The following is a 21570-nucleotide window of genomic DNA, read 5'->3' on the forward strand; positions in this document are numbered from 1 at the left end:
TAATAATACTAATACTGATAATAATAATAACTATAATAATTTTATTACTAATGATAATAGTGATAATAATAATACTAATAATAATGATGATATTGTTAAGAATGATATTTATGTTAATACTGCTACTTATAATAATAGCAATCTTATTAAGAATGATAATATTAATAATCGTATTACTTAATAATAATACTTTTTTTGATAATAATACTAATAACAACATTAATAATAATCATAATCATAATTGTAATACTTATACTAATAATAAGGATATTAATAATAATAATATTCATAATTGTAACTAGGGTTATGGTGATAATAATAACAAAGGGTACTAATACTTGTATCAGCAATACTAATAATAGTAATAACTAATGTTCGTAATACTTAATAATAATAATAATAATACTAATAATTTTTATAATTCTAATACTTAGTAATATTACGAATAATAATAATAACGATAACAATAATAATAACAACAACAATAATAATAATAATGAAATTGATAATAATAATAATAATAATAATAATAATAATAATAATAATAATAATAATAATAATAATAATTATACTTCTAATAATAAGATTAATATTAATATTCATAATAATAATAAAAAGAATAATAATAATAATAAAAGAAAAAGGAAACTACCTCACAAAGAGTTTTAAAAAGAAAGACTGCCCAACCGGGACTCGAACACACGACCTCTTGAACACCCGAATCAACACCAACTTGTTCCTCTATTTATATTTTTCTGATATAAATCAGTATCTATATATACTTAAACTATCTTTCTGTGTTCATCTTTTTCTTCAAACCCAAATCAACAGCGATCAATTCAATTCATACCACCCTTACAGGTTTGGACTCAGACATGAATTTGAAACGTAAACAAATGTTTTGGTGATCTTTAAACTAACAGACGCGAAACAAAAAAAAATTAAAATTTTCAAGAACAGCCATAGTTGTTCAGAGAAAAAAAATAAAAAAAATAAAGAACTCTAAATTCGATTATGAATTTGAGACCGTTATGGACCACGATTTCTACATGAAAGTTACTCTAAATCAAGTTTCTAACGTTTTACAATCGAAATCATAATCCCTAACATCACAGAACACTTGAATTTAAATCATGTTCATAAGTTTGACTTTTGAAATTAAATTTTTGACTCCCAAAATTAAAACTCAATTTGAGGAATTGGAGTTTGAAAATTTGTAGAAAGTTCGACCAAAGGATTCCTAGTACAACTAAAATTTTACATTTTGAAGAAGGATTTGAATTTGAGTTAATAAAAAAAATGACTACGAACAGGGTATTGGTTTTACTGCGTCTGTTTTCTTTGAAAAAAATTTTGTTTTTCTTCCATATATGTTAGCAATTAATGATATGTATAGCACTTGTGAGTAATTTATGCAGTGTCAATAATCAATCAAAGTTGTTTTGTAATGGACTTGTCGACAGAAATCAGGATCAGGTACAGAGAAGAAAAAAATAAAAAAGAAAAAATATAAAACCAGTTTCTTTTGTTCATGATCAATTAGCAGGAGAGGAGAGGTTTATGTGGCTGTTTGAATGATTGAATTCATATTAAAAATTGATTAAAGTCAGTTGTAGGGTTGTTGACACTAACCTGGTATCACGAGTTTTATAGAACAAAAGAAAAAAAATAAAGAAGACAAACGATATACAGCTATCCGATCTGTTTATATAATTTTTATTATCTATTTTATATAATACAGTATATTAATAATAATATTTATTATAATTAACTTAATAATAATAATGATGTAACAAATTAAGTATATATCAATTTTATATATATATAAAATTAACTATAATGATATTATTATTAATATTAATATTAATACTAATAAATATAGTAATAATTATAATATAACAATTACATATAACAAATTTCATATTATAACTATTAATACTACTAATACTAATAGTAATAATAATATAACAACTATAATTAAACTTGTAATATATTAATATTACATTTTATTAATTATGTAATATTATATTATATAATAACATTTATTTAATATTTATATATTTTATATATACATATACAAATAATTATTAATATAATTCATATATATATATATATATATATATATATATATATATATATATATATATATATATATATATATATATATATATATATATATATATATTTTAATGGTAAGTTGGTAACTTAACTATTTTATTTATTATTCTACCTTTTTAATTCCAATTGATTAATGTATATATGATTAGTCAAATATTATTTATACTCTTATATTTATATTTATTTTTATATTTAGATTTATATTTATATATATTTACATATTTATTTACACACAATTGTTCGTGAATCATCGAGAGCAGTCGAAGATTAATTGAATATATGAAACAGTTCAAACTTTTTGAGACTCAACCTAACAGACTTTGTTTATCGTGTCGAAATCATATAAAGATTAAGTTTAAATTTGGTTGAAAATTTTCGAGTCATCACATGTGTGGCGGAAGAGAGTATGACACGCTCGTGCATGGCTGTCTTGGGTGTCTAAGAGCTGATTGTCCCTCGTCAGCCATCTCCTCGTCGGTGGTGAATTATCGTGCGAATTCTGAAGTGTTCACACCTGAAGATATTCTGAAGTGAACCTCGTCTGAATGGGCAATCAGTCCGGTGAGCGATGAAGTGCCGGTGTGAATCATAGGCCCCGTACGCCAACCTGTCCTTCCTGCAGATCTCGACCCCAATCAGGGTTCATACCCATTCCTCCCATACCGTTTGTAACATCCTCATCCATATTATGGCTTGCAGCCTAATCCCATGCATTAGTATGAGTAGCGGTAGATATGTCTCTGTGGGTGCTGACGCGGGTCTGGCCAAAAAATGCTGTTGACCAAATCCTCGTGTCCTGTGCTCTGCTCCATTGGTGGAGATGGTATGATCGTGTGCTAGGTGTAGTGTTGCTGAGGAGGAGACGGAGGTCGTTGATACTGATAACTAGGCCCTGCACCTCTAGGGTCTCTATGGGCGAACATCAACGGATACTGATGAGGATACGGTGGGACATTAAGCTGTCTGCCAGCATAATGTGTGAAATGATCCAGATTCTGAAAGATAGCAGCCTCAGTGAACCACCTCTCTTGCCTAGGAAAATTCCCCATGTGGTAATGATACGGCTCAAAGTGCGGCCGATCCTCCTGACGTACTGAAGAGCATTGGTGGGTGTCAGTATATGTATGAGTAGTCCTACCCTGCATGTGGGATCATCCTCATCCCTCGGTTCCTGCGAACCTGACCGCCTCCTATCATCCCTCATCCTCGGATCAGGTCTAAATCCTCTACTTGTCACACTAGGCACTATTCGATCTACCGAGTATGGGATTGCTGGATTAGCTACAACTATCAAATGCTGATCCTCTACCCGAATGTACTGCCAGGTGTGGAGCAATCTGTACCTGATTTCCTTCGACTTAGTTATCCTTAGATACCCAATCCCTCAACACTACCCAAAATATGTATACGGCGAAGAAGTCTGGTGACAACGGCTCCCAAGACTGGTGCAACTGTACTCGGTGTGTTCCTTTCGTTAGTGAATGCCCGAGCTAGAAGATATGCAACCTGCATGTTTTGGTTGTGGATCTTGGCCTGCATAAGAAGCATGTCATTAATGGTGACAGCTCCGCTATGTTGGGTTTTTGGATGAAGAGTCTTGATGATGAGGTGGTAGAGAATGCGATGAACGGGGTTAATAAAATTGGAGGCCTTTTTACTTGACCTCCAGGCTTCCTGGTCATTGGTGTAGGTTTGTAAAAATGCTTGATGATCGATTGGGTTCAAAGTAGTGTACCCTCTTTTGAACACTGAGCGGTTAACGTGAGTTCTCTTGTACAGTTCTAGGTAAATGGTGAACTGTGCTAGGGTTAGGTGATGCATGTTATTTTGGTGGCGAAAATGGATGCAAGGACGACTATTATACTCCTCTGGGTCGACGTTTGCTTCGAAATTCCATGTTTCTATGAACTCAACAAACTATTCCTGATATACTCGATCATTAATCTCAAAAAGCTTTTGCCAGGTGCTGTGAGTTTTTCCATGTGCCGTAAAACTTAAGATTCCTCTTAGCTCATCTGCCCACCCGCACTGTTCCATTATTTCCCAGTTGATATAATTGTTGGGGCTCTTTTGCCTATTTATCCAATTACGCATAAATGGCTCTTATTCTGTCGGGTTATCTTGCTCGTGAATGGAGCTGGGCAACTCATATTCTTCTGGAAGATAATTAGCCATCTGCAAGAGTTAAAACACGTAGGTTATGTTCCAAAATAATAAGACTTAATATAGCACTTAGAAATCAAAAATGCTTATATTTTTCAAAAAAAATTCGAAATGAGGGCTTTAAAAATGGCATTTTCCATATCCTTGTTATCGTCAATTATAGCCAAAATTACCGCAAACAATATCTAATCTTACTACAAATTTATTTCTAAGCAAAATTCGGAGCGTACCCGTGATTGCAACAACTAATGCTAAAAATAATAATTATAGTGAGTTAGTCGTAATAAGCAATTTTGATCAAAGTAAGATGATTTTTAAGCATACAATGATTCTAATGACCATTTTTAATTACCTTAAATATTTTTTAACATCAAACTTTGCCTATAACGTCCTTAAGTCAAGGATTAAGACCATTTTTATCGAATAATATTCATTTTGATCAAAACGTACAAAATAAGAAAAGTCAAAGATTAGATTCCAATTTTATTTGTAAGCCAATGACATCTCAATTTAGACTAATTTTCAAGTTATCCTAGGTTTTAAAAACGTTCTAACATTAGGAAAAACCTAAAGCCTAATTTAGATGAATCAAACAATCCTAAATAGTTTCAAAACTAGTTTCTAAGTATACTAGATGAATCACTAAGCCTAAATTAGCTAGCAAAATATCTAATTTCCAAAAATTTCACCAATTTCTAGCCTAAAACTAAATTTCACGAAATGAAAGTTAAAAGTGTACTAAAATGCCTCAATCGAACTAAAAACCAACACATATCAATCACATTGTCTAACTAAGCATATATGTAATCAAAATTGGGTATAAAACATGAATTTTTTCTAAAGTCAAAAATTTGACTTCGAGTAAAAACTTGATTTTTAACCGTGAAAGAGTACATTTTGTGCGAAATTGACAGCGAAAACGTGTTTAGAAGGCACGAGAGACTTAGGTTAGTGTTTTGAATCGTTGAAATTGGTCAAAAAAATGGTGATGGTGTGGGAGCTTCTAGCCGTCGATCGCAGAAAGAAGGAAGAAGAGAAGAAAAAGAAAAAGGAAAGAATAAATGAGAAGAAAAAGAGAAGAAAGAGGGGAGAAAATGGGCTCGTGTGGCTAACGGGCTTATTTCCCCGACCCGACTCGCGATTTTTTTTCATATTTTAAAATTTTAAATTTATCATAAAATAAATAAGGGATTTATAAAATTTTGCTTCAGCTTTTAATCCTGTTATTTTTGCTAATTAAACTAAAAATTAAAAGAAAAAGACAAATGGACGGAGTAAAATAGACATTCTTATTTTATTAATAACACAAATTACACAGGTTTCACAACTAAGTTCCAGAAAGGACGCGGAAAGAAAGATAAATTTAAAGCTTCTTTGACCATCCAGAGTAAATCAGTGGAGTGTACTGAAAATATTTCAAAATCACTTAGCATTTTACGATCATGCTTTTGTAAATCCTCGATGTCATCCACAAGTTTAATGTTCTAACATTCTAAATGTTTGAAATTTCATTCCTAGGTCCAGTATCTCGATAATTATGTTCGAAAAGAAGTTTTGACACTGTGTCTTGAAATAAAAGATCTTCCGCGCAGTCAGGATCACCGATAGTAAATTTAAAGTTTTCAGATATTTCTCGAATAACCTTTCTTTGTGGAGTTGTAAATGGAAATTTTGACATAGTGAGGATCTGCACGAGTTCAGAATATATTTCCTTTCTTTTTGTGAAGAAATTCTGATGTATTATTTCCTTGGTTGAATTGGGAAAAACTCCGATTAATCGTTTGATGAGAAATGAGGCCGGATCAAAGTAGAAGAAATCTCGATCTCCATATTTTAAAATAGGGTTAGGTTGTTTGCTTTCAAACCAAAATTCTAATTCAGAAATTATTACGGCGACGTAACGGTTGATATGAATTTGATAAAACTCCTTATCATCGATGTGGGGTAGAAAACTGACAAATGACTCTAAATCAAATTTGAGATCGATTTCTGCATCCCGATACTTGACAAAAATATCATCCTCATATTCTTATAACAGTTTGTGAAGAGAACGCACTTGATCACGCAGCTCTTTTAATATATTTATTTGAAATTTTGAAAATGGGAAATCCGAGGAATAGAGGTGCCTAATGATTTCTCTATAGACGTCTAACCTTCTGCTAGGATTTAACAGATTTCCAGTAAATGGAGAATCTGAGCTATCAATGTGTCGTTTCTCTTTTGGTACATATTCAAACAAGTCCGGATATTTGAAAATAGTTGGGTATTCTTCCCGTATTTCATCTTCCATAATGAGGAGTTCATTAAGACCGAGCCTCCCTTTTGGATTATGAAGAGGGTCGAATCCTGGTTCATTTGAGTAAAACTTATCCAAAGTTATCCGGCTTCATGGACTACAAGGATCAAGAATTAATTCTTGACGAGACTCATTAGAGTTTATACTTGTTTCATTATTATGTTTATAAAGAAAAACTTCTCCGGTTTCCGAAGTCTTGGGAGAGTAACTGCCTTTCACACTTTATTCGTAATCTGTTAAGTTTGAACTGGAATCTATAGAAATTAATACCATAATTAATATTTTGTTTTTTAGTTTAAAAGGGTTTACTATAATGGCGACTTTAAATCCTATACCGACAAACTCCCAATTTGTTAAGCATGTGTGTTCCTTATCAATTTATCTGAGAAACAAGTGGCCAGACCGACAACGGAGAGGCGGGATCCTTTTGGTTCCAATATAATTGGAGACTGTTCGGAAAATCCAACAACCAAGTCCGTGTATAATTGTATTTCTTAGACCCCACTCAAGAATCTCAAATATCCTGATAGAATCAACGATTACCTTAACAAACAGAAAATTTGATCCCCGACAGCGGTGCCAAAAACTTTACTCCCTCATTATATGACCGTAACGGACGGTTTTATTTATGCGGTGTGGTTAGGTCGTAAAACGTCAGAATCAGTTACCAAAAGAGAGTAGTGGTTTTATTATTTATATTTAGCTGGGTTTCCTAGCTATAGTTCACCTACTTGTATTTCTTTTAACGAGTAAGCCGTAAATATAACTCAGGTTCGTATTTTTGTATGTTTGCTCTGTAATGTGGGACAAAAGTGCCAATATAGTCAATCCTAGTGACAAGTGGTGATAGATTAAGGTTAACTAAAGGTAATATAAACTAGAAAGATAAAAAGGGATAGGTATGAAGTATAGAATTCTGATGGGGAACTATCACGAGAGTTTAACTTCCTAAAATAAACACTAAACCTCAATCAACTGGGCTATGAACCTACCTGATTTGTCACTAGAGTTTAGGCTTTGAAGATTCTGGCTAAGACGGATATCCCCTACTCCTAACATTAACCTTAGAAGGTTTAAACGACCTTATGGAAAGAATCCTAGGTACATGAATAAAGTGGTATATCCCTAAAGGAAAGTCTCAGCTTTTCTTAATCCTAGTTGGTCTAACTACAGTAATATTCCACCACTTAATACTAAGCTATGCCTTAACATTAACAGATGTGCAATCTTAGATATTCTAAGGTACTGCTAATTGGATTAGAGGTCTCTTCTTTGTGATCTCTTAATCAACCCCGGATCATCTTACAACATCTCAAGAACATTGCTTCTGACGCGAACCATGCTTTTGAGAAAGCCAGTGTTCATTGAACTATATATTGCATACTCTAATCACAACCTAAATGGGCAGCTCTTCTCTGACGAATAAATGATTATTCGTACGTAGGTACTATATCCCTATTGTGACGTTAAGCACACATAACTACTTACCTCATATCCTAGGGTTGATCAGGTCCTAATACTAGGTTATAGCCACTTGAATAAGCGAAAAGGGTGATCCGTAAATTAGACTTCTAAACCATCAAGGTTTCAACATAACAATAGCATAAGTTTCAGATAAGATATTCAACATATAATAAACATTTGCAACGGATACATAGGCATGCAAGATGAAAGCAACTCAAACTAACAAGATAACTTTATTAAATTAAGAAAATCGTTCACTGTTTACAGACGAGATCTGGACCATTACAAGTGTTGACATCCTCTAGACTGCTCCTAGCACAATCTTCGGCGTTCGCCTTCGGGTACTTAAATTCTCGCTCGGAGGTGAGATGGCCTTGAAAACTCTAGTGAGAGAAAGTGTATTGTAGTAAGAGTGTGAAGAGAGGTGCGTTGAAAATGGATGACAGAAAGCCTTTGAATAGAAGTGAAAAATGCCTGCAACTGGCTGGCAGACTATTTGGCAGGCCATTTGCAAGGCCCGGTTACTGAGGTAGCCCATTTTTTATGCCCGTTTGGCAGGCTGTTTCCCATAGTGGCAGGATGTTTGGCAAGCCGTTTGGCCTGCCCTGGTCAGCCTGTTTCCTGGATCATAACTTGATTTCTTGTCTTTAACCGTTTTCGCTCTAGAGTCTTTGTTTCATCTCTGATTCTGTTGATTCTTTTTGCACCGTCTTCGTAATTACTTAATCTACAAATTTAACCGAATAAACAATTATTTTGTCGATAAAGTTTGGAACTTTATGCTTTTTGGGACTCAATATCTTTAGCCGATATCATGGAGTGGTGGTGAAGTTGTTTAAGGGTGTGAAGGGTGAAACAGTATTTTTAAAGACTTTTTTTCTGAATTTGGAGAGGAAAGGTAGATAGGAGTGCTGATATTTTAAGAAGCACTTCAGAGTTCTTTGAACTTTTTCTCTTTTAGGGTGATTTTTCATAGGAATTCTTTCGGTCAAGTTCTTCTTCAGCGTTTCTCCATTTTTCTTATAAGTTCTGCTCCTTTTTCAGAACTTTGAATAACACAATAAATTTTTTTTGGAGATTTTATCTCGAGAAACTTCCTGCCGGTAAACTTTTTGCAAGACCTTTGCCGTGATACTTGAGAAATTTATAACATTGGGTTTTTCTGAGGAAATCTCATTTTCTTGTTTTTTTGGTTGAGGTGGTAGTGAAGATGTGGATGACGGTTTGATGTGGTAAAGGTGGTGGTGTAGGTGTGTAAGGTTTCTTGACAAATGGCTACCTCTTCTCATCATACCTATATCACATTTCATTACATGGAAATGCAGATCTAGAGCAAGTTCTGATTCTGAGCACAGACATCGCCACTCTCAATGGAAAACAGTGAAACATTAAAGATGAATGCTTATATGGTCTTATTTAGTGCCTCACCATAATCAATTTAGGTCGATAATGCCTAGTCATGCAATGCTCTATTAGAGATTCGGTATGTCCCAACAAGATTTCTGTCTTAGTGAAGCCTTAATTTTTACTTACAAACGTTTTTGGTTTTCAAAAAAAACTTTTTCGAAAAGGCTTTCTTTTGTTTAAAAAATTTGAAATTTGACTTAAGAATGAGGAATCTTTGTAACGGGTTTATTGTGATATGGCATTAAAAAGGTTATACCATCATCCCACACTTAGACGAATATTGTCCCCAATGTTCCTAGTGTAACCCACACTTAGGAGTTTTAGTTAAAGATTTTTAGGATTACTTATCTAGTGTTTATCGGGTTGGAATCCCACACTTAGTGATAAGCTAGGATGTGGCATAATTTAAATGCATAGAAATTTAGAGCTAATAACGAGTGAAGAGGAACGAGTACTTCCCTACGGACTGTCGAGGATGCTTTTGAAAAAAAGAGCTGGCTGTGAAGGCAGGTTTTTTCAGCAAACTCGAAAGTTACATCCTTTATTGATCGGCTCATTTGTCATCCTTTATTGTCTTCCACTCTACTTTATTGCACGGGTTGCCCCCGAGAAGCGCTTTTGTTTAAGGTCGTTGGCTCGACCATGATGATGTCTTCTATTGAAAAGCAAGCATCCCCGCCTGGCTATTATAATCGTAGTTTTCTTGCGGGAACGTGAGTCTTAGTGGATAAATTCTGAAAAAATGCCGGACTAAAAGTGGTAGAAGATCTGGTATTTCTCTTGAAGATTTTCTGAAGGCGAGATAATGGGCGGTTTCAGCTCGTGATAAATCTCGGAGTCCGATGAGAATACGATCAACGGCTCTATTGATTAATCCATGAATGTCAATCATTGAGGCCGTGCTTGTAGTGATTGTTTCTTGAACAAGGTGTTCACTGCGGAGATCCTTGAATAGTGTCAAAAATTGTATCTTCAATATCTCAAAATTTTCTAAATTGTGGTCTCCACAGAAGGAATTTGCAGCTCGGCGCTGATATCAATAAAAAAGTCACATTTTTACCCCCGATATTGAGCCCTAAATCAATAAAGTTTCAAGCTTTCTTGGCAAAATAATCGTTTTGTCGGTTGATTTTGTAGATTAAGTAATTACAAAGGTGATGTAAAAAGAATCAAGTAAAACGGAGCTAAAACGAAGAATCTAGAGCGAAAACGGTGAAAGATAAATTACGACCAAGAAAATCAAGTTACGATCAGGAAACAAGCTGACCAGGGTAGGCCAAACGGCTTGCCAAACGGCCTACCATAAGGGAAAACGGCCTGCCAAACGGGCCAGGCAAACATACATCACAAACGGCTGACCAGGCAAACGACCTCCCCAAACGGCCTGCCAAACGGCTTGCCAGCCGTTTGCAGGCAAAATTCAAGTCTATTTAAAGGGCTTCTTCCATTCATTTCAACACACACTCAATTTATACTTCACTTTATATTTTCAAGCTTTTTAGTTAGTTTTTAGTAGTAGCTAGCTTAGCTTTTATTTTCCGGAGGATATCCCAGCGAGTCCCTGCAATCTCGGGCAGATTTCTTCAGCCTTTTCAGGTTATTATCCGAAACTCCTGTGTATTGTATTAAACATGTATTGTTACCATTTATGTTTAATAATGCGTTCCGATATTACCATGTTAGCTTAATTAATCTGTATGTTACCATGATAAAAGTTTGGGTTAGCATAGTTATGTTAATTTAGTACGGTTACTCCTGTTATGTTGAACCTATGAGTCCGATAGATTTGTATGCTAGCATCTTAAGGATTGAACAACCTAGGTTGTGATAAGGAATTTTACACATATATGAACTTAGCTACTTCAAAGGATTAAGACCCCTGGTTATACTGTACCCGAAGCTTCTATGAACTCGGTATGGTCGGAGTTCCCGAGAGGCATCTAATGCGCTTTTAGGATACAAAACTTAAGAATTGAGACATGAATGACCTAGTATACCTATTGACTGTTCCAAAGAGACCTCTTAGGAGCTTTTAAGATCTAGTTAGTGCCTTGACTGTATGATCCAAGCCTATTGCATATTCTTGTTTGATTGTTGCTCTAGGATTAAGTCATATTAACCGTTTAGGTATCTGTTAGGTTTCTATCTACTTTACTTACAGTATATCAACTGTAATGCTGTATAATGATCTCATTAGTATGATGAAATGGTTGTTAATTTTCATTTAAGGTTTTCTCAACTTAACTTGACGGACTCCTTCCGTTTGTGATCAGTGTTCAATCAGCATGACACATTGCTATTCAGTTAACTAAACTGATAACGAGGGTTATGATTAGAGCCAACTCACTAATAAACCTAGTGCTTTACTGAGGATAACCTCCGAGGTATAGTTACCTTTCAATTATACAACCAAGTGACATACTTTTCACTACTCAACGAGAACTCTGAGAGTCTAGAGATAAGTAAGTATGTGTAATTAGCTCATCCAACCAGAACTACAACATTCCAATCATAGATTTAACATAAACATAATTACCTTTTCCTAACCTAAACTAATATCTTGTTCAACATTTCCCGGAACTGTATACACCAGATGTTAGTCCCTATTGAGCCTATACTGATCGGTTTCTCGGTGATTATGTGGGTTAGAGGTATTAGTTAACATGAAAACTTGAGAGAGAACAAGATAAATGTGGAAGTATAAATAGATAACTAGTTAACAAAAGATTGGGGAGGTTGTTTATATATGACAACCTCCCAAGTTACAACACTTACAAGAGTTACCATGGTAATAAAAGGTAAATACATAACATTACATAATTAAAATAGTACGCCACTAATCTATTACATAAACCTATGTCAACAATCTCCCCCTTGGCGTGCGGTTCTCAAAAAAATTCACTTTCCATAAATCAGCTTTGACTTGCACCCTCTGACACCTTTTTGTTGGCTTCCTCTTCAGATTTCTTTGCCTTGATCACAACACTTCCAGGTGTATAATTTCTTTCATAGTGCTTAGGAATGATGAACGTTCTGAGGTTAGTGACATTGTATTCGAATCTCGGCACGTATTGAGATCCCGTGAAGTAGTTCTTTAGTATGTTTATTCCCAGCGAGGTATCAAACTGCCTCATGTATAACCTGAACTCAAGAACCTCATTTATGTGGTTCGCCATCTCTTTTGTCATCAACTTCTGGTAGTTCCCGATGTTTTCTATCCTCTTGCAAATGTCAAAGAACTTCAACGCACGTTTTAGAGTTTCTTCAGAGTACTTATGTAATTCGAATTTGCGAATAAAGATAGGCCTTTTGATTTTGTTGCGAAATATGAAGCCTTCTTCAGGAGCATCTAGGCAGTAACATATTTTAAAGGCAGAGAGATCCAATGTGTCAATGGTTTGATTCGATGCAGAGAGCATGATCTTTTTCTAGATGTATTCGACACCTAGCTGAAAATCATGTTGCGATGCAAGCTTGATTCTTTTGTTCATGAACCTTCTCACACTTTCAATTGCAGTTTCAATCACCCAAGTCTTTCTAATTCTGTTCGTTAACCAGTTGTAAAGGAATAATACGTCTACCGGCTTGAGATCGATCAGATTATACTCAGAAAATGTGTACTCCTGGTAGTTTGAACGTATGACTCTGAAGAATGGAATGTAAACTTTCCTTGTTAAGGATCTGCAAAACACACTGTGAATGATTTTGATCAGATATTCCTTCTGATCATCCAAGTCAAACTCGTCTTTGATCTTATACACCCGCTTCTGGTAACGATACGTAATCAACTTGTCTTTATCACCAAGAAAATCATAACACCCAATAGGATTGAACCTTTCCACTACCGGCAAGTTTTTAAGTTTATCTTCACTGACGAAGATTCTATACGCTATTTCTTCCAACCAACAGCCCTGTAGCACCTTTTCAGTTTGAGGTTCACCAAGTTTGATTGGAGGTTCTCTGTGCTTGTTGAATTCTCCATGATGAGGTTCAGACGATGTGGGTTATTCAGGGATAGGTTGAATAGTATGTTTGGGGAATCTTGGAGCAGGGTCACTGGTGTACTCTTGAGTGACAAATCGATCAAATTCATTGAGTTCTTCCTCATCAGGAGCTTCTAAGTTCACATAGTTTTCTTGAGTGATAATCACCACATAGTTCAAATAGTTTTCTTCTTCTTCTTCTTCTTCTTCTTCTTCTTCTTCTTCTTCTTCTTCTTCTTCTTCTTCTTCTTCTTCTTCTTCTTCTTCTTATTCTTCTTCTTCTTCTCCTCCTCCTCCTCCTCCTCTGCCTCCTCATCCTCCTCCTCCTCCTCCTCCTCCTCCTCCTCCTCAGATTTGGGAATTATAAGTTGTGGTGCATATGTGGTGATTATTTCAGAAAGTGAGGCGGTTGATTTAGTTTCGGGGCCGGTGTATACAACCATTGCAAGAGTGGTTTCAATGGAGGTAACCACTGCTTCAGTCATTACTACATCTTCTTCTTCTTCTTCTTCTTCTTCTTCTTCTTCTTCTTCTTCTTCTTCTTCTTCTTCTTCTTCTTCTTCTTCTTCTTCTTCTTCTTCTTCTTCTTCTTCGATATCAACAAACATATTTTCATCAAAGTCTACCTCTTCATCAGAATTAATAGTGATCACATCATGTCCTTCAGGGGCTACATCATCTTCTTCTACGGTGTGTTCGTCCCCTTCGACCATCCCTTCTGGCACGCCAGATTCATCGATAATTTCTTTTCCTTTTCTGGAGCAGCTAGGTTGACTTTGAGATTGACTAAGATCTTGAATAATGTGTATTGAGGATCTTCCTCCGATATTCTCACACTCATGTTGGCCGCCGGCATCGGGGTCATCATGTCGCCGGGAGGAAGATGGTTGATCATCACGACACAGATTCAGTTCAAGTACAGGAGGATAATTAGGTATGCGTTGTAGTGAGTTGAGCAATCCGAGGATGGCGTTTCTGATGAAATCGTCAGGCGACAAGTTGACTGAAAGAAGATGGGCGTGAAATTAAGTTTCTCTTTGAAGATAAGCAAGGTTGGTTTGATGGGTGACCGCCGAAGTAATTATTGGGGATGAAGTTATGGGTGGTGAGAGTGCTGGTGGTGATAAATTGAGATCAGGAGGGGATGATGTGAATTTAGGTGATGGTGGTTGTGTTGTAGTTATTGGTAATGAGATATCAGGGCCCTGCATAGAAACGTTAGTGAAAATAGCCTGAGATTCTTGATGAAACTCAGTTGTCACCACTGTTGAGATCGAAAGTTGAGCAGTGAGGCCTGTTGTCATAGGACTTCCAAGCGATCTTAGAGAAGCAATGTCCATCGTTGTGCCATTCGTTGCTTTTTAAAAGTGTGCAACACAGCCCATCATTGTGCCATCCGTTGCTTTTTGAAGACTCTTATCTTTGTAACCTCTCCTTCTTATCGAAGTTGTTGTACGGCAGCAAGCATTTCATTATCGGAGGGGAACTCATAATATTATGCTCTTTCGGGAATGCCTAAGAATCGTCTCATGTCGGTTAGGGTGAAAGAAACTCTCCGATCATGATTCTGAGAGGCTAGAAAGGAAAAGTAATCAGGTGCATCGTCAACAGGTGGGTGGTATGTCATGGTGTCCCGCATCAGAAGAAGCTGACATTCTGAAGCATGTTCGAACTCAGTGAATACATTGTGCATCAGGTGGTTTAGTAGGATGGGGATCCATTAGTCACATGGAGTAGGGACATCTTCGGTTAAAAAGGCATTATTCGACATTGTTGTAGTATCATAAGCATGGTTCGTTAAAACACAGTTCATATGGTGTTTTTGTGAAAATGGTGACAAAATCATTTAATTATTTCATTAAAAAAAAGAAACACCAACACTTAGCAAATTTTGGACAGAAGAGTTTTTCGAGCAAAACTTGGTTTTCGAGCAAAGAAGTTTTTCGAGCATTTGGACTTTTCGAGCAGGTAGTTTTAGAGCATGCAATTTTTGAGCATTCACAAAATATTCAGTCAAGGTTTTCACACACAGAGTATTCGAGCAGCAAAGATTTTCAGACAGGATAATTTATTCGAGCAGCAAGAGTTTTTTTTTTCAGGCAAGATAATTATTCGAGCAGTAAAGATTTTCAAGCGCTCAAAAACAGGAATTTTTCGAGCACTCTGTCTGTTTGAGCATCCTTGAAAGTTAAGGAAATGAATCAATCAAAGCATGTAAAAATCAATTTTAAGATGTTAAATTGACATTAATCCTAACTTGCTAAGCATACGAGCATGTTCTAACATCGGATAAATCCACACTAAGTTAAGAACCCTAGTTTCATCCCCTTTTTGTAATCAAGTTGAGGTAAGCATCTGAGAGTGATTAATACAAATAAACATGTTCTAATCAACATATAACAGGAACCTTAAGTCGATTCAACTAACAATTTTACAGTATTAAGCATAATCATGCCAGTTTTCATTTCTAGGGTTCGAACCCCTTTGTGAAGTAAAACAGGGATTAATCAAAGAACATACACATCATGGTATTAATTTCATAATTAGTTGTTTACAAATTGCATTTAGTTCCTAGATACATAATCTATTGAGATGTAAACACATAAATTAAGAAATAATACCAAATTAGAGTAAGATTGGGGACGATGAACAGTGATGATGGTGGTTCTCTTGAGAGCAAGTGGGTTTATGTTTTTTGAAAATAAGATTTGAAAGTGATGGGAGTAATAGTAAAATTTTATCCTTTTATAGCCACTCGATGACTGAAAAGTTTCAATTTCAGTCAAACTTGCTCGAGAACCACCAAAATTCAAAACATTGCTCGAAAATTTTGGAATTTCAGTTACTATTGCTCGAAAACATTCAGTATTTGAACTTGCTCGAAAACATTCAGTTTTTCGAGCAGATTTGGATTTAAAGGGATTTTGGGACAGCTCGAAAACCTAAAGAATTTTAAGAAATTCTGTGAAATAACCAAGTTAAAATTTAAACTTTAATTATTTTTCAAAATTTAATTTTCTTAGGTTTTATAACTTTTGAGTCCGGGAACCATGGGGCAGTCATTTAGACACATCCTCTTGAGATAGTCACTAGGACACATCCACTGTCATTTGTTGACTATGATTTTGAGGCAGTCATTTAGACACATTCTCTTGAGGCAGTCACAGGGACACATCCTCCGTCATTGCTGACTGTTTTGGTTTGGGACTGTCATTTACACACATCCTCCTGAGGCAGTCACTAGGACACATCCTCCGTCATTGCTGACATTTTAATCTTAACTCCCCCTAGAAAGTTGCAGATTTTAGGAGAGTTATGTTTGAAAATGTGAGTTTTACACTGTTATTTGTGTAAAAGTCAGTTTAGATTTTGAAAATCATATTATGACACCGGGTCTCACACTGTAATTTATGTGAGAGCCATTTTTCTCATTTACCCCTCAAAATGTGATGCATCAGATTTTGAAAAACAAAATAATCCCCCTAGCCAAGTGCATCACTTCCCCTAGGCACTTGCCATGATAATAGATGGTAGAAAAATCCACCATGCCAATTTTACCAACTAGGTATTTGAACGTGGGTTCATCTAAGGCATTGGTAAGTAAGTCAGCCAGTTGGTTTTTAGTAGGGACAAAGTATAGTTCAACATTTCCTTTCTCAACATGATCCTTTATGAAGTGGTAGCGAATATCAATGTGTTTGGTTCTAGAGTGATGAACAGGGTTGCTGGTAATAGCAATGGCACTCTGAGAGTTACAGTAGATCGGGATTTTGTAGAATTAAATCCATAGTCGAAAAGTTGGGTCTTCATCCACAAAACTTGGGAGCAACAACTTGCAGCTGCAATGTACTCAGACTCAGCAGTGGAGAGTGATATGCAGTTTTGCTTGCAGGATGACCAGCTGACTAATTTATGACCTAGGAATTGAAGGCCACCGAAGGTACTTTTTTCGGTTCACTTGGTCACCACCATGATCAGCATCCGAGAAGGCCGTGAGGTGGAATCCAGTCCTGAAGGGATACCAAAGTCCAAGGTGAGCAGTGCCCTTGAGGTAGCTAATTAATCTCATTACAGCCTTGTAGTGAGAGTACCTAGGGTTGGCTTAAAATCGGGCACACAGACATACAGCAAACATGATGTCGGGTCTACTAGCAGTAAGGTACATCAATGAGCCTATTAAGCTTCGATAGAGCATTTGATCAAAAGGTTGTCCGTCCCAATCAACATGTAATGAGATGTTGATTGCCATTGGGGTAGGGCTGGTTTTCATCTCGGGAAAGCTAAACTTTTTGAACATATCGGAGATGTACTTAGATTGTCCGATGAAAATCCCAGTTGGAAGTTGTTTAACTTCTAATCCCAGAATGACGTGAAGTTCTTCGAGCATACTCATTTCGAACTTGTTTTTCATGAGTTTAGAAAACTCATGGCGCAGAGCGGGGGAAGTGGAACTGAATATGATATCATCAACATAGACTTGAATTAACAGGATGTGATCATTCTGTTTTCTAATGAATAGAGTCATTTCGATGGTTCCACGGGAGAAACCGTTTTTGAGCAGGAAAGTAGTCAAGGTTTCATACCAAGCCCTGGGTGCCTGTTTGAGTCCGTAAAGGGCTTTTGAAAGGAGATAAACATGATTGGGACGTTTGGAATCGACAAAACCTTTGGGTTGACTGACGTAGACTTGCTCTTAGAGAACACCATTTAGAAACGCAGTTTTTACGTCCATTTGATAGACAGTAAAACGCTTGTGAGCAGCATAGGACAGAAACAGACGGATGGCTTCGAGGTGAGCTATAGGGGCAAATGTTTTGTCGTAGTTAATCCCTTCTTGTTATCTATAGCATTTGGCGACGAGACATGCTTTGTTGCGAATGATAATGCCGTGAGGGTCCTTCTTATACTTGAATATCCACTTGGTGTCAATGATTGTTTTACCAGATAGATGTGGAACAAGTTCACATACTTCAAGACGGTCAAATTGATGAATTTCCTCTTGCATAGCAATTGATCAGTCGGGATCCTGAAGATCCTCAAGAGCAGTCTTGGGTTCTATTTTGCTCAGAAAAGTAGAGAAGAGGCATTCATTGTTAGAGGCGTTCTGAGTACGAACATGAGCAGCTGGATCACCAATGATTTGATGGATTGGGTGATCCATGGTCCATTTAGCGGTGTGCGTAAGAAGAGGGTTAGTTTCACTGTCAAGAGAGGTATCAACATATGAAGAGGATGAGGATCCAGTTGGTTCCGTATTGATAGTAGGATAGGTGGCATTTTCTTCCCACATAGGTGCGAGTACTTCTATATTGTGATCAATGGTAAGAACATGAGGAGTAGTTTCATCTGCACAGGAACATTCGTTTCATTTGAGGGAGAAGATTCACCAGTTTCAAGGGGAGACGTCTCAATTGTAGGGGTATGAGAGTTGACAACAGGAGCATTATTTGTAGAGGACACTCCAGTGTCGAGGTCATCCAGAAGAAGGAAGTTAGATGAATCATTTTCTTCGAATGGAGATTCTCCCACGGCAACAGGAGTAGAAGAACCAACTGAGATTGATTCAGGGGGAACAGGTTCTAAAACGGGAATTCGAATTGTAGGAGGAATGATGGGTTCAAACAATACATCAAGGTCATCCGAGGTTGCAAGTGGAACATGTCGAAAGGGAGGGTCCGGTGCAGAAGGATTGAGACCAAGTCGAGAACCATTATGTCCAAGTACCATTCTAGACATCTCATCAAACTTAACATTCGTGCTATATTTAATGATGCGAGTACGACGGTTATAGACACGGTACGCCACACGATCCTGTGAACAGCCAATGAAGATGGATTCATCACCACGAACATCAAACTTCCCAAGGTTGTCCTCATCATTTAGAACATAGTAAACACGACCAAAGATGCAAAAATACTTCACATTGGGTCGGCGATCAAAAAGAATTTCATAAGGAGTTTTGTCAAAACGATGATTGATGATGGAGCGATTTTGAGTGAAGCACGCGGTGTTGACAGCTTCGGCCCAAAGGGATGGAGGAAGCTTGGAGTAAACGAGCATTGTCCTTGTTGCTTCAACCAGGGTACGCTTTCGTCTTTCAACAACGCCGTTTTGTTGTAGAGTGCGAGCGGTGGAGGTTTGATAGGTAATATAGGCATGATCAAGGAATGAATTAAGCGTTGAATTCTGAAATTCTGTGCCGTTATCAGTTCTAATAATTCGAACAATCTTATTGGTGAACAGTTGGATCCTTTTCAAGAAATCAATGATACTTTGAGAGTTTCAGATTTACTTTTTAAGTATTTGACCCATGTGTAACGCGAGTAATCATCAACAATTACCAGAATGTACTTTCAGCCACCAAGGCTGGAAACATGCATGGGTCCAAAAAGATCCTTATGTAGCAATTGTAAAGGACTGACAGTGTTATGTTCAGATTTTGATTTATGAGAAGATTTATGAATCTTTCCCATGGCACAGGCAGGACAGCCGTGGGTGGTGTCAAATGAGATAAGTGGAACACCATCAACAAGATTATTGGAAATTAATTTGTTGAGGTTCTGTGAGTGAAGATGCGACATCCGGTGATGCCACAGCCAAGAGGTTTCGGAAGAATCTTTTGAAACCAGACAAAGAGGCTGATGATTTGATGACATGTTTTTCATGGCTAGGGTATAAAGAGTAGATGCACGTATTCCTACGAGAAGATTTTCTCCCTCCATGGTTTGAACACAGCACATGGATCTTTCAAATATCACCCGGAGATCACTGTTGCAGAACTGACTAATGCTAAAGAGACAACATCCAACACCTCGTACATAAGACACCCGCTTGATGGTTACACCGTTCATAACATAGTCTCCATATCCTTCGATTGTGGCAATTTCATCATTTCCAAAGCGAACAGTACCTAAGAACTTGTCAACATAGTTTGTTAACATGGATTTATCACCAATCATGTGTCTGGAGTAACCAGAATCCAAATACCAAACACATGCTGGGATAACCTGTAAAACAGAGTTAAGCACAGGTTTTAAGTACCCCAGTTTTCTCGAGTTCCATATATACGGTTAGTGGCAGAGAGATTAAACCATTAAGTTCATCAGATGGTTCATTCAACATAGTCTGAACATTCATTATACCACACGAATTTGGTGACCAAAATACAGACGTCTATTACATCGAGTACATTTTAATGACCCTGACTGAGAAGCAAGACTTGACAATGCCTAAACAGTTTCAGTCTTGGGTTTCCATGCTTTCAAAATGCTTTGTTTTGGTTTAGGTCCTGTGGAATTTAAAACACCAAATTTAGACTCAGTTTGAAAACGATTCATGTTGTGAAGTAATGATTGTCTAGCCTTTTGTGCTCGTTTGCGACAATTTTGCTTTTGAGACTTAGTTAAACCACCTGATGCCCTTTACGGGTTTCTGATGATACTGGGTTGTGTTTCAATGGTCTATCACTATTTCTCTGAGTAGAGTAGGAGTGATTGAAATTTCTGTGAACAAGACTGTTTCTTGAGTCACCCTTCCTGTCTGCGATAGACGGTACAGGGTGGTTTTGAACTTTTCTTACTGAGTGACCATACGAGCCCTATTCTTAGATTATTCTTCGAATAGGATTGTTTGGCTTTCTCAGCAAGGTTGCTAAATGTGGTGGTTTGGGATCAGCACCCCTTTTAGTAACGATCATCTCTATACGACAACCAGCATTAGGAGTTTTTAGAATGGTGACAGCTGAGACGCCAGGTTTCCTTGAGTTCACTACAGTAGTGTAAGGAACACCTTGGTGATGTGGGGGAAGAACTCGTTGAGAATAAGTGGGTACCCATGGTACAAATTTCTCTTGCATTGGTTCTGTTTCCTTTTGAAGTAACATGTTTTGTATAGGAACAAGTGTGACAGATGGGCCAAAATATTTCTTAGCTATTTCATTGTCACGTTTCATTAAAACTTTCACTTGTAAATCAATGTTGTCCTTTTCAATAAGTTCAACATGTTTTCTAGAGCCTTTTAGTTCAAGTTTTAATTCAATGATTTCTTCCCTTAGTGACTCAATGAGGGCATTTAATGATTCTTCAGTTAGAGAGTCATTCAATTTACAGGGTTGTGGTTCACATGTGTCTTTGGCCTTTG

The sequence above is a fragment of the Rutidosis leptorrhynchoides genome, chromosome 2, assembly GCF_046630445.1.
Source record: "Rutidosis leptorrhynchoides isolate AG116_Rl617_1_P2 chromosome 2, CSIRO_AGI_Rlap_v1, whole genome shotgun sequence".
NCBI classification, from domain to species: Eukaryota; Viridiplantae; Streptophyta; class Magnoliopsida; order Asterales; family Asteraceae; genus Rutidosis; species Rutidosis leptorrhynchoides.